We start from the raw sequence: 13,306 nt of genomic DNA, 5'->3' as shown, positions 1-13,306 counted from the left end.
AATGCGAATAGAAGTTAGTGTTTGTAAACATAGAACCGATCTGAATGGAGCCTGCACATTTCCGCTCTGAGTGTAAACTATATGGCGGACTGGTATGGGGACCGGACCCGTAAATCGTTGACCCAACGGAGGAGAAAGGGAAAATATACGGAGGAATAATTAAAAATGTAGCTGGTGTAAATATGAAATAATGTGGAAAATGCGGCAGGTGGGTCATGCAGCGTGTGAGGGGCGAAGAGTAGAGTCACCAGTTTAGGAGGGAGACCTTCAGCCCGTCACTTGATCCCGCTCTATTTTCCTATTTTACCGCAGATCTGCAGCATCTGTGGGTTTGTTTCTCGTGGTTGTGCAGTTTAATCTTCCTTCCGTTCAGACAAGGGAGTGAGATCCAGATCTGTCACGTCCTCGCATTGTGGGTGGGCATTTATTTTTCTTGACTCATTTCACTGCTACGAGCTGCGGTGCATCTAATGTTTCCCCATGTACGACAGTATTTATGAGAGAATTAAGCCTTTTCCATTTATCAGTGTGTCTCGAAAATGTATACACTTCAGTTAAACCCCCTTCCAGAAGATTCAAAGCAGCAAACAAGGTTGTCTAATATTTTCATAAAATTAAAATGGAGAATCGGTTTATTATTACTTATATTATTATTATTACTATTATTTTTAAATTTTGAACAACTTTATGCTCTATGGTCTATCGTTCCTTTCTAACCTCTTTGCTCTGCCTCCAAAACCCCCGCCCCGGCTCTGAAGATTTGGAGCTCAAATTGCGCATGCTCAGCCTCCGATGTTCATTGGTTTTCTTTCCGTTCTGTGTTGAAGCGGATCGTCGCGGGGAGACGGGGGCAGGATTACTGTCTGCGAGGCAAATACATCAAGTTCCCATCGGTGAGTATTTGAGGCCGTTCCGAGCGGGCATGTTTGAATCCCGTTAACTCACCCGAACTGGCGGGTCGGTCCGGGCTGATGGAGCGAAGCTGCCGGGGTCGATCCGGGTTGTGGGGCCTTCACACCGAACCTCCTGCGATGAGCCGCCGCTCAGCCCCTGTTGCTTTAGTCCTAGGAATAGGTGAGGTGGCGATGCCTGGACTGCACTCATCCGTTGAGTTGTACCTGGGAAAAATTGCCTCCATCACCTCGCGCGGTATCGGATCCAAACTTCACCTGGTTAGATGCCTGGGTCCGATAACTGTTTTAGGTAATACCAGGACACGGGAAGCGGTTATTTGGCCTGTTGTGTTCTTGCAGCCTGTAGTTAAACGAATCAATCGCATCTGCGGGACGCTGTTCCGCGTGTATGAGCAGTTTCATCGTTCGTCAGTTCAGACAAAGCAGTGAGATCCAGATTTGTGACGCCCCCTCTTTTTTTGTGTGGGCAAAAAGTATATTAGGTAAAACAGTATATTAGATAAAACATTAACAGAGTGTAACAAAGGCTTATGGTTACAGAGAAATTTCAATGCAGGTAGACATGATGCAAAGTCACATCCAGTTACATTGTGAGGTCAGGAGTCCATTGTATCATGATGAGGAATTTTCAGTTTGCTTATAACAGTAGAATGGGAGCCGTCTTTGAGCCTAGTGGTATGGTTACTGTTGTTGTTTTTTTTATCTTCGACCCGTTGGGTGGTTGAGAATTGAGAATGTCCAGGGTTCTGGGAATCTTTGATTATGTTTCCTGATTCACTGAGGCAGCGGGAAGCATATAGACAGTGGAGTTCCTATGATGTGCTCAGCTGTGTCCATAGATCTATGCTATTTCCTGCAGTCAAACGAAGAATAATAGCCGTAGGAAGTTGTGAAAGTATCCGGATGGGATGCTTTCTATGGTACGTTCAGGGGCTAAGGTTACATTCAAACGTTCTTATTGTTTGTTGTAGCTTTGACACTTCAGGTTCATATATATACTGCATATAGTGGTATGTACTATTAATTCAGTATCTGTGTAATGCTGAAGAGCCATCAGTGATTGTTCTCGATCCCTTCTCCCAACTGGTTCTATCTGATCATTCCGTGCCATCTTGTTAAACCTCCTTCCAGCCTGTATCTCACCACGTCAATGATGTATATCTACCATCTTTCTTCTAACCTTTGCCTCATTCTGAAGTATTGTACTGCACTTTTACATCACTGAGCCTTCCAGGAGCTGTGTTTTTTTTTGTTCGATTAATTGATGTTTACTTGAATACAGCACGAGGCAGGATAAATGCAGCAGCCATTAAACCATTACATTTTAATTTCACCGTTACAAAATGGCTGCAGTGCTTTTTTTTTGTCATTATGAAACACGTAGCATATTATATTGAGTTTGTTATTTCCTTTCGCAATTATTTGCGGTGAGCTACTTCCTCCGTTTCCAGGGCAACAGCCCCCCGGATCTGCAAGAAGTGTTGCGCATGTTTCTCGCTCTGTGGTCACCGTTACTTAGCGTAGAGACGGTGACCTCAGGAGCAACTGCAACAGAGTGATAGATGGACGGCAGGATGCTGTGAGTATTGACGGTATGGAATGTATTACACCAGGGTCGGAGTGAACTGAAAACTAATAAATTGGTGTGGTGCGGCTGGCATTACACAAATCTATTAAATAGCTTTTTTCGCCCCAAATATTTTGCAATCAGATATCATCTGTGCAGTAAAACAAAGAGAGAAAAAAGACAATGTATTTTTGCAGGAATTTTACATTAAGATGGATAGACGATCGTTAGGTTCGTTTCTCCTCAGTTTGTGATTCCCAAATGCTAGGAACACCACGGCAATCGCTGATGCCAAAGCGTCACAGGGCAGTCATTGTGTAGGTTGTAATATTCGGATGGAGTCTCGGAGAATATGGAACGGGCAGTATATCGGTAATTCTATAGCTGGGATTAAAATGTCCACAGTCTGCAGTGATGCTGAAGATCGTGGCGATTGTCTGTCAAACAATTTGTAGTTTTACCAGAACATGACTATTTTGACCGAACTCAATGACAGCAAGCGAAGGGTGATGATTGAAGATGGATTTAGTGAATAGAGGCCTGTGACGAGTGTGATGTGTGTGTCAGTAATAATAGTGGGAGGAAAGAATGCTGTGAGCATTGACGGTATGGAAAGTATTACACCACCTTCTTCTCCTTCTTCTTCTTCTTCTTCTTCTTCTTCTTCTTCTTCTTCTTCTTCTTCTTCTTCTTCTTCTTCTTCTTCTTCTTCTTCGGATATCCATCCCATAGGATGATGATGGTTCCTTTTAGTCAGTTAGTGGGGTTTATATTCCACTCCTCAGAAAGGAATAGCGTGTGCGTGAATGAGTTTTAGGTCAGTAGAGGGTTGCACAGGTCTAGACCCACCCTGTCGACATCCCCTCCCGGGTCCTGCGGCACGGTGGGGTCCAAGACGCCTGGGGGAAGTTCTGTTGCAGTGAATGGCCAGACCAAACTTGGTCTGTATTACACCAGGGTCGGAATGAACTGATAACCAATAAATTGGTAGGGGTGGTGATTGAATATCCACAGATATGTTGAACAGTTTTTGGGTGTCCCAAACATTTTGCAATTTTAATATCTCTGCATTAAAATAGACAAAAAAAAAATACCACTGTTGCCGGAAATGTAAAGCAAGAAGAAGAAAATGCTGGAATCGCTCAGCAGATCTGCAGCATCTTGGACAGCCCCATATCTGAAACTGGGTGTTCCACCATTTCTCTTTTCACAGATGTAGACTGAATTACTGAGCTCCCAATATCTTATACAGTATTTTACAATTTTACATTAAAAGCATTTCGTCCCAGCCACCCTGAGGAAAAAATGGCAGCCAACTGTGCTGAGCAAATTCTCGCTGACCAATAAGATAGTGAAGAAATGAGATCCGTTTAGCTGCTGGAGACAAGCAGGTTTATCTGCATCCTCTCACAATCTGCAGACCGGTGAGCCAGCCTGAGCCCCGACCCAGGCAGAGCTTTGTTAAGTTCCAGTTCCACCTTAATTTGAGAATCAGAAATGGCAGGAAAACCACGGCAAACCTCCGGCTACAAAACGTGCCTATGATAAGGAGGGTGCTGGGGGGCGACCCAAATGCAAGACACAGACAATGAAGGACTAGGAAAAGGACTTGACTAGAGAGCTGCGGAAGAACACAGACTTGGGCTGGGACATTGGCTAGGCAAGCGGGACTAGGACAAGGAAATGGGAACTAGGAGCCTGGGCTTGGACTCAATGCCGGAGAGTGGACAAGGACACAGAACCTGGTCTTGACTCGGGTTCGGACTCCGTAACTAGGCGAGGACATGACGTGGCTACAGGAATGGACATGGCTTGGGTTCTTCATGGCTTGGCTTCTTCGAGGCGAGGACATGACGAGGCTTCGGCTCGGACTCCGAGCCAGGGACTGGGCAAGGACCAAGAACCTGTGCCTTGACTTGGGCTCGGACTCTGGAACTAAGCGAGGCTACAGGACGGAAAGAGAGACTCCTTTCAAGACGAGGGAACTCCAGTACAGGACGAGGAGACTCCAGCACAGGACGAGGAACATGGGGAGGACGAGGCACATGGACAAGACGAGAACACGAAGCCTTGACTTGGTACTGAGGAACAGCCGAGCCTTGGACCTGGGACAACAGGAACCTCTGAACCCTGGAATTGGGACGACAGAAACGCAAAACATAGAGCACGGGAAGACGGATGATTTTCATTCCAGGACGAGGGAGATGTCCTCCTTTTTTAAACAAAGGGGCTTCCCTTCCTCCACTATCAACTCTGCTCTCAAGCACATCTCTCCCATTTCATTCACATCTGCTCGCGCCCCATCCTCCCGCCACCCCACTAGGAATAGGGTTCCCCTAGTCCTCACCTGCCACCCCACCAGCCTCCGGGTCCAACATATAATTCTCCGTAACTTCCGCCACCTCCAACGGGAACCCACCACTAAGCACATCTTTCCCTCCACCCACCCTTTCTGCTTTCCGCAGGGATCGCTCCCTAGGCGACTCCCTTGGCCAATCGTCCCTCCCCTCCCTCCCCACCGATCTCCTTCCTGGCACTTATCCTTGTAAGCGGAACAGGTGCCCTTACACTTCCTCCCTTACCACTATTCAGGGCTCCAGACAGTCCTTCCAGGTGAGGCGACACTTCAGCTGTGAGTCGGCTGGGGTGATATACTGCGCCCGGTTCTCCCGATGCGACTTCCATATATTGGCGAGACAAGACGCAGACTGGGAGACCGTTTCGCTGAACACCTACGCTCTGTCCGCCAGAGAAAGCAGGATCTCCCAGTGGACATACATTTTAATTCCACGTCCTATTCCCATTCTCATATGTCTATGCACGGCCTCCTGTACTGTAAAGATGAAGCCACACTCAGGTTGGAGAAACAACTCCTTATATCCGTCTGGGTGACCTCCAACCTGATGGCATGAACATTGACTTCTCAAACTTCCGTTAAGGTCCCTCCTCCCCCTCGTACCCCATTCGTTGTTTATTTATTCATTATTATATAGTTATATTCTTTTTCTCTCTCTCCTTTTTCTCCCTCTGTCCCTCTCACTATACTCCTTGCCCATCCCCTGGGCTTCACCCCTCCCCCTTTCTTTCTCCCTTGGTCTCCCGTCCCATGATCCTCTCATATCCCTTTTTCCAATCAACTGTCCAGCTCTTGGCTCCATCCCTCCCCCTCCTGTCTTCTCCTGTCATTTTAGATGTCCCCCTCCCCCTCCAACTTTCAAATCCCTTACTCACTCTTCCTTCAGTTAGTCCTGACGAAGGGTCTGGGCCTGAAACGTCGACTGTACCTCTTCCTAGAGATGCTGCCTGGCCTGCTGCGTTCACCAGCAACTTTTAAGTGTGTTATATTAGTGATGACTTTGATTTGTATATTAATGTACATAGCCTGGTTAGCAAGTTGTGAGGCTAAACGAGGGAGTCTTGTGGATATTGCAATATGTTGGAATGTATTTGAAAGAGATGTTTGTCAGTTATGGAGATAGAACCGAGAGAAAGTAAATGGTTTGCAACTTGGACAAGTGAAAGATGGTGCATTTTGGACAGTAAACATGGTGGGCCTGATATGCTGAATGGCGGATCTCCAAGTGTGGTGGCACAGAGCGAACTGGGATTACAAGGGTAAAGTTCGCTGAAAGCAGATCTACAGATATAGAGGGTGGAAAAGCAGGTTTTAATCATGCTGGCCTTCATCAGTCAGGCATTGAGTTTTGGATTACAGACATTACATTGTAGTTATACAAATAGCTGGTGAGGCTACAACGAGTATTCTGTACAGTTGTGATCACCCTATTGTATGAAAGATATTATCGAGCTGGAGAGGGCGCAGAAGAGATTGATGACGATGCTGCCTGGACTAGAGGGCCGTGTCATAGGGAGAGGTTGGCCGAGCTGGATCTTTATTCCAGAGAAGCAGAGGAGAATTTGGGTGACACTATAGGTTTATAAAATCAAGAAGGAGAAAGAAGTCGATAACCATCCCCTTTGTCTTGTTGACATTGGGAAAGTGGTTATTTGACTGGCTCCAGGCCTTAAGCTGTTTTCTCTGCCTGACATATCATTATTCTCACTGATGAGCCGCACCACAATCTGCCTTCGGGGAAAGTTTTCAATGTGGTTATTGTGTGTTTGGCCATTCAGACGTGTGTGAGCAGAGTGTACAACACGCAGCCGAGTTCACGGTAATGGGAATGGACGAGCGGTGCAACCTGACTGGCTGCGGTCTGTTGTCCAGGAAGCCCAAGGTGTGTTTAGATGGCTGACAAGGGATTTGTTCACCAATGTCTGTGGGACAATAGTGTTACCTGCCGAACTGAAGCTCAGAAACAACGTTCTGACACAAGTGTCCCTATTTTCTATGTGTGTCAGGCCAAGGGGAATGACAGATGCTGCGGCATCTGCCCTGCAGTGATTCGGTAGGTCAACTTATTGGTGAGCGCCCAGTGAGCAAGGATTGGAGTTTCTGATGTGTGCCGTTATCAGCCGTTCAAAGCACGCCATGCAGGTCCACCGGGCAGGAGTCGTTTTGTTCTGAATGTGTAGAGTTCGTTGGTACAGGGAGGATGGCGGCTGATTTGAAGCATGTGGGAACAGCAGCCTGGACGAGTGAATTGTTGACGATGAAGACATGAATGCGCTGATGTGCACACTGTATGCGAGCTCAGCCTGGATGGTTTCTGTCCCAACACCTCTGCAGATTCCTTATTACGTCTGGTGTTACAGACATTGATTGCTCAGCTGTCGGGGGTGGGGGGGGGGGTGCGGGGGGAGTTAGTTTTTGTGGCTGGCTTGTATTGCATGTCTCGAAGCAGTGTTCAGAGCGCCAGGGAGGACAACGTCACTGGTACAGTCAAGCCTATTTTTTCCCTCACGTAGTCTGTCAAGTCCTTGATGCCCAGCCTCATACACCAGGCTGGACGGCGGAGAATCCACTAAGGCGTTCCCAGTCACCAGTGTCGTCAAACAGGGCTGTGTGCTCGCACCCACACTGTTCAGCATGATGTTTACTGCCATGCTGAATGATGTCTTCCAGGACAGTGATGCTGGAATCAGCCTCAAGTACAGAGTGGATGGGAAGCTCTTCAACCTGAGGGGACTTCAAGCTATTATCAAAGTGAAGTAGACTGTTCTGAGAGACTTCCTCTTTGTCAATGACTGCGCCCTGTATGCCGGCTCGGAGCCAGAGATGCAAGTCAATATGTACAAATTCTCCACGGCTTGTGACAACTTTGGACTCACCATCAATATCAAAAAGGCCGAAATCATGCACCAGCCTGCCCCTCATGCACCGTGCACAGAACCGAAAATCATAGTCAAAGGACAGAAACTACAGGCAGTGCACCAGTTTACTGACCTTGGCAGCACCCTCTCCCGACCAGTGACTATTGATACAGAAGTTAACTGCAGAATAGCGAAGGCAAGTTCTGCTTTCGGTAGACTGCGCTCCACGCTATGGGGACGTCGAGGAATCAGTCCAGCAACAAAACTGAAGGTCTACAGAGCAGTGGTACTCACTACCCTCCTGTATACCCGTGAAACATGGACTGTGTATCGAAGGAACGCAAGACAGCTCATCCATTTCCACATGACCTGTCTTTGCAGAATATTACGCATTAGATGGCAAGACAATGTACCAGACACTGAAGTTCTCTTTAGTGCAAGTCTACCATCAGTGTAAACACTGCTGATGAGAGTATAGACCCGGTGGGCAGGTTATTCATCCGTAAGCCGGACGAGCCGGACGAGCTCCTTTTGGGAACTCGCTGCTGGATGACGCTCTCATGGAGGGCAGAAGAAACGTTACAAAGACGCACTAAAGGCCTCCTTGAAGTGGCTTGACATAGACACGACCTCCTGGGAAACGCTGGCACAAAACAGCCCGACCTAGCGCGGCCGCGTCAACAAGGGCTGTCAAGCTTACGAAGCAAGGCGCATTGCTGAAGGACAACATAAGCGGGAGCTGCGCAAGTCCAGAGCTACTAGCGAAACTACATGTGCCAGGACATTCCGTTCCCGACTTGGCCTGATCAGTCACCTTCAGACACACGGAATCCAGTCTCAAAATGACTAATGATGTCGAGGTCTTCATCGACGACGATGGACCAAATACATACACCAGGGCTCGTTTCCCAGGGTTGTGGAGTCCGATGAAGGCACCTGAGAGATGAAGGTTCAATGTAGTATTTAAGAGATGTTTGAGCAGGTAGATAGGTGAGGGAGGTATAGAGGGCTATGGTCCGGATGCAGGAGGATGGGACGAGACCGAACATGGCACGGACTGGATGGGCTAATAGGAATATGTAACTGGCAGTGATTGTGCTTCGGTCTACGTTGGTGCCTTCACTGATGCTGCGGGATGTTCCTCCTTCAGCAAAGAAGCAGACGTCTCCGGGGGCTGGATATTGGTAGCGTGAATCTCTCGGTGTGAGATGTGGGAACACCCAGCGTCAGATGTGGAAGAGATGTGCGAGGCTCTCGGTGTGGGCTGTGACCCTCCGAGGTTGGATTCGGGAATAGAAACATAGAAACATAGAAAATAGGTGCAGGAGTAGGCCATTCGGCCCTTCGAGCCTGCACCGCCATTTATTATGATCATGGCTGATCATCCAACTCAGAACACCGCCCCAGCCTTCCCTCCATACCCCCTGACCCCCGTAGCCACAAGGGCCATATCTAACTCCCTCTTAAATATAGCCAATGAACTGGCCTCAACTGTTTCCTGTGGCAGAGAATTCCACAGATTCACCACTCTCTGTGTGAAGAAGTTTTTCCTAATCTCGGTCGTAAAAGGCTTCCCCTCTATCCTCAAACTGTGACCCCTCGTTCTGGACTTCCCCAACATCGGGAACAATCTTCCTGCATCTAGCCTGTCCAATCCCTTTAGGATCTTATACGTTTCAATCAGATCCCCTCTCAATCTTCTAAATTCCAACGAGTACAAGCCCAGTTCATCCAGTCTTTCTTCATATGAAAGTCCTGCCATCCCAGGAATCAATCTGGTGAACCTTCTCTGTACTCCCTCTATGGCAAGGATGTCTTTCCTCAGATTAGGGGACCAAAACTGCACACAATACTCCAGGTGTGGTTTCACCAAGGCCTTGTACAACTGCAGTAGTACCTCCCTGCTCCTGTACTCAAATCCTCTTGCTATAAATGCCAGCATACCATTCGCCTTTTTCACCGCCTGCTGTACCTGCATGCCCACTTTCAATGACTGGTGTATAATGACACCCAGGTCTCGTTGCACCTCTCCTTTTCCCAATCGGCCACCATTCAGATAATAATCTCTTTTCCTACTTTTGCCACCAAAGTGGATAACTTCACATTTATCCACATTAAATTGCATCTGCCATGAATTTGCCCACTCACCCAACATATCCAAGTCACCCTGCATCCTCTTAGCATCCTCCTCACAGCTAACACTGCCGCCCAGCTTCGTGTCATCCGCAAACTTGGGGATGCTGCATTTAATTCCCTCATCCAAGTCATTAATATATATTGTAAACAACTGGGGTCCCAGCACTGAGCCTTGCGGTACCCCACTAGTCACCGCCTGCCATTCTGAAAAGGTCCCATTTATTGCCACTCTTTGCTTCCTGTCTGCTAACCAACTCTCCACCCACACCAATACCTTACCCCCAATACCGTGTGCTTTAAGTTTGCACACTAATCTCCTGTGTGGGACCTTGTCAAAAGCCTTTTGAAAATCCAAATATACCACATCCACTGGTTCTCCCCTATCCACTCTACTAGTTACTTTCTCAAAAAATTCTATGAGATTCGTCAGACATGATTTTCCTTTCACAAATCCATGCTGACTTTGTCCGATCATTTCACCGCTTTCCAAATGTGCTGTTATCACATCCTTGATAACTGACTCCAGTAGTTTCCCCACCACCGACGTTAGGCTAACCAGTCTATAATTCCCCGGTTTCTCTCTCTCTCCTTTTTTAAAAAGTGGAGTTACATTAGCCACCCTCCAATCCTCAGGAACTAGTCCAGAATCTAACGAGTTTTGAAAAATTATCACTAATGCATCCACTATTTCTTGGGCTACTTCCTTAAGCACCCTGGGATGCAGACCATCTGGCCCTGGGGATTTATCTGCCTTCAATCCCTTCAATTTACCGAAAACCACTTCCCTACTAACATGTATTTCGCTCAGTTCCTCCATCTCACTGGACCCTCTGTCCCCTACTATTTCTGGAAGATTATTTATGTCCTCCTTAGTGAAGACAGAACCAAAGTAATTATTCAATTGGTCTGCCATGTCCTTGCTCCCCATAATCAATTCACCTGTTTCTGTCTGCAGGGGACCTACATTTGTCTTTACCAGTCTTTTCCTTTTCACATATCTATAAAAGCTTTTACAGTCCGTTTTTATGTTGCCTGCCAGTTTTCTCTCATAATTTTTTTCCCCCTCCTAATTAAGCCCTTTGTCCTCCTCTGCTGAACTCTGAATTTCTCCCAGTCCTCAGGTGAGCCACTTTCTCTGGCTAATTTGTATGCTTCTTCTTTGGAATTGATACTATCCCTAATTTCTCTTGTCAGCCACGGGTGCACTACCTTCCTTGATTTATTCTTTTGCCAAACTGGAATGAGCATTTGTTGCAGTTCATCCATGCAACCTTTAAATGTTTGCCATTGCATATCCACCGTCAATCCTTTAAGTGTCATTTGCCAGTCTATCTTAGCTAATTCACTTCTCATGCCTTCAAAGTTACCCCTCTTTAAGTTCAGAACCTTTGTTTCTGAATTAACTATGTCACTCTCCATCTTAATGAAGAATTCCACCATATTATGGTCACTCTTACCCGAGGGGCCTCTCACAACAAGATCGCTAATTAACCCTTCCTCATTGCTCAAAACCCAGTCCAGAATAGCCTGCTCTCTAGGCGGTTCCTCGACATGTTGGTTCAAAAAACCATCCCGCATACATTCCAAGAAATCCTCTTCCTCAGCACCCTTACCGATTTGGTTCACCCAATCTACATGTAGATTGAAATCACCCATTATAACTGCTGTTCCTTTATTGCACACATTTCTAATTTCCTGTTTAATACCATCTCCAACCTCACTACTACTGTTAGGTGGCCTGTACACAACTCCCACCAGCGTCTTCTGCCCCTTAGTGTTACGCAGCTCCACCCATATCGATTCCACATCTTCCCGGCTTATGTCCTTCCTTTCTATTGTGTTAATCTCTTCTTTGACCAGCAACGCCACCCCACCTCCCCTTCCTTCATGTCTATCCCTCCTGAATATCGAATATCCCTGAACGTTGAGCTCCCATCCCTGGTCACCCTGGAGCCATGTCTCTGTGATCCCAACTATATCATAATCATTAATAACAATCTGCACTTTCAATTCATCCACCTTATTACGAATGCTCCTTGCATTGACACAGAAAGCCTTCAGGCGCTCTTTTACAACTCTCTTAGCCCTTATACAATTATGCTGAAAAGTGGCCCTTTTTAATGCTTGCCCTGGATTTGTCGGCCTGCCACTTTTACTTTTCTCCATAGTACTTTTTGTTTCTACCCTCACTTTACACCCCTCTGCCTCTCTGCACTGGTTCCCATCCCCCTGTAGTGAACTAACCTCCTCACGCCTAGCCTCTTTAATTTGATTCCCACCCCCCAACCATTCTAGTTTAAAGTCACCTCAGCAGCCCCCGCTAATCTCCCTGCCAGGATATTGGTCCCCCTAGGATTCAAGTGCAACCCATCCTTTTTGTACAGGTCACGCCTGCGCCAAAAGAGGTCCCAATGATCCAGAAACTTGAATCTCTGCCCCCTGCTCCAATCCCTCAGCCACGCATTTATCCTCCACCTCATCGCATTCCTGCTCTCACTGTCGCGTGGCACAGGCAGTAATCCCGAGATTACTACCTTTGCGGTCCTTTTTCTCAACTCCCTTCCTAGCTCCCTATATTCTCCTTTCAGGACCTCATCCCTTTTCCTACCTATGTCATTGGTACCTATATGTACCACGACCTCTGGCTCCTCACCCTCCCACTTCAGGATATCTTGGACACGATCAGAAATATCCCGGACCCTGGCACCAAGGAGGCAAACTACCATCCGGGTCTCTGGACTGCGTCCACAGAATCGCCTATCTACCCCCTTACTATCGAGTCCCCTATCACAACTGCCCTCCTCTTCCTTGCCCTACCCTTCTGAGCTACAGGGCCAGACTCGCATGTTTTGACCCAGATAAAATGCATCAGGGGATCAAGTTGTCTGGGTTTATGAGATGTTCAGCGAGTATTTCTGTTCTGCGTTCAGATATTTGGTTCTGCATTTCCTTTGGAAGCAAAGCAGGGAATGAATTCCCATTCCATCCCTCACAAGGAGAGGCTGTGATTAAATGCGCTGTTTTGTGTTTGCACCAGTAGAAATAGACTGGGGTTTCAGAATTCAATTCACGTTTGGAAATTCCCCTCACTGCCACCTGTCTATCTGCCAGTGGAAGTCAAAGAGAAACTCCAGATGCTGGAGAGAGAACAGAATATAGCACAGTGCATCACAGGAACAGACGCTTTGGCCACAATGGTGTGCCAAGCCAGCTGAAAAGTAAATAAACCCCACTCCCCGCCCCAAAAAAAAGAGCTAATGACTCCTACCTACACAATGTCCATATCCTCTCAATCTTCCTCACACCCATGGGCCTATCGAAACATCTCTTAAAACCCTCCAGTGTATTTGCTTCCATCACCATAACAGACAGCGCATTCCAGGCATCCACACCTCTCTGATGTAAAACAACTTACCCTTACATTTCCTTCGCACCTACTCCCTCACACCTTCATTGCATGTCCTCTGGTATTAGA

General features: G+C 47.1%; 1 protein-coding gene across 3 annotated transcripts in view; it reads left to right on the top strand.

Annotated features, from left to right (window-relative positions):
- Positions 1–791: 791 nt before the first annotated feature.
- The window catches only part of LOC140206708 (NACHT, LRR and PYD domains-containing protein 3-like), a 43,484-nt gene continuing 30,969 nt past the window's right edge, over positions 792–13,306 (top strand). For 2 of the 3 annotated variants that reach the window (XM_072274875.1, XM_072274873.1), the window contains exon 1: positions 792–893. The gene's annotated coding sequence lies outside the window, so the exon portion shown is untranslated. The remainder of the gene's footprint in view (positions 894–13,306) is intronic. The other variant, XM_072274874.1, reaches the window with a different exon arrangement.

This window comes from Mobula birostris, chromosome 13 (genome assembly GCF_030028105.1).
Source record: "Mobula birostris isolate sMobBir1 chromosome 13, sMobBir1.hap1, whole genome shotgun sequence".
Taxonomy (NCBI): Eukaryota; Metazoa; Chordata; class Chondrichthyes; order Myliobatiformes; family Myliobatidae; genus Mobula; species Mobula birostris.
The sequence above is the reverse complement of the archived record's forward strand: the minus strand, read 5'-3'. Positions and strand labels throughout refer to the sequence as shown.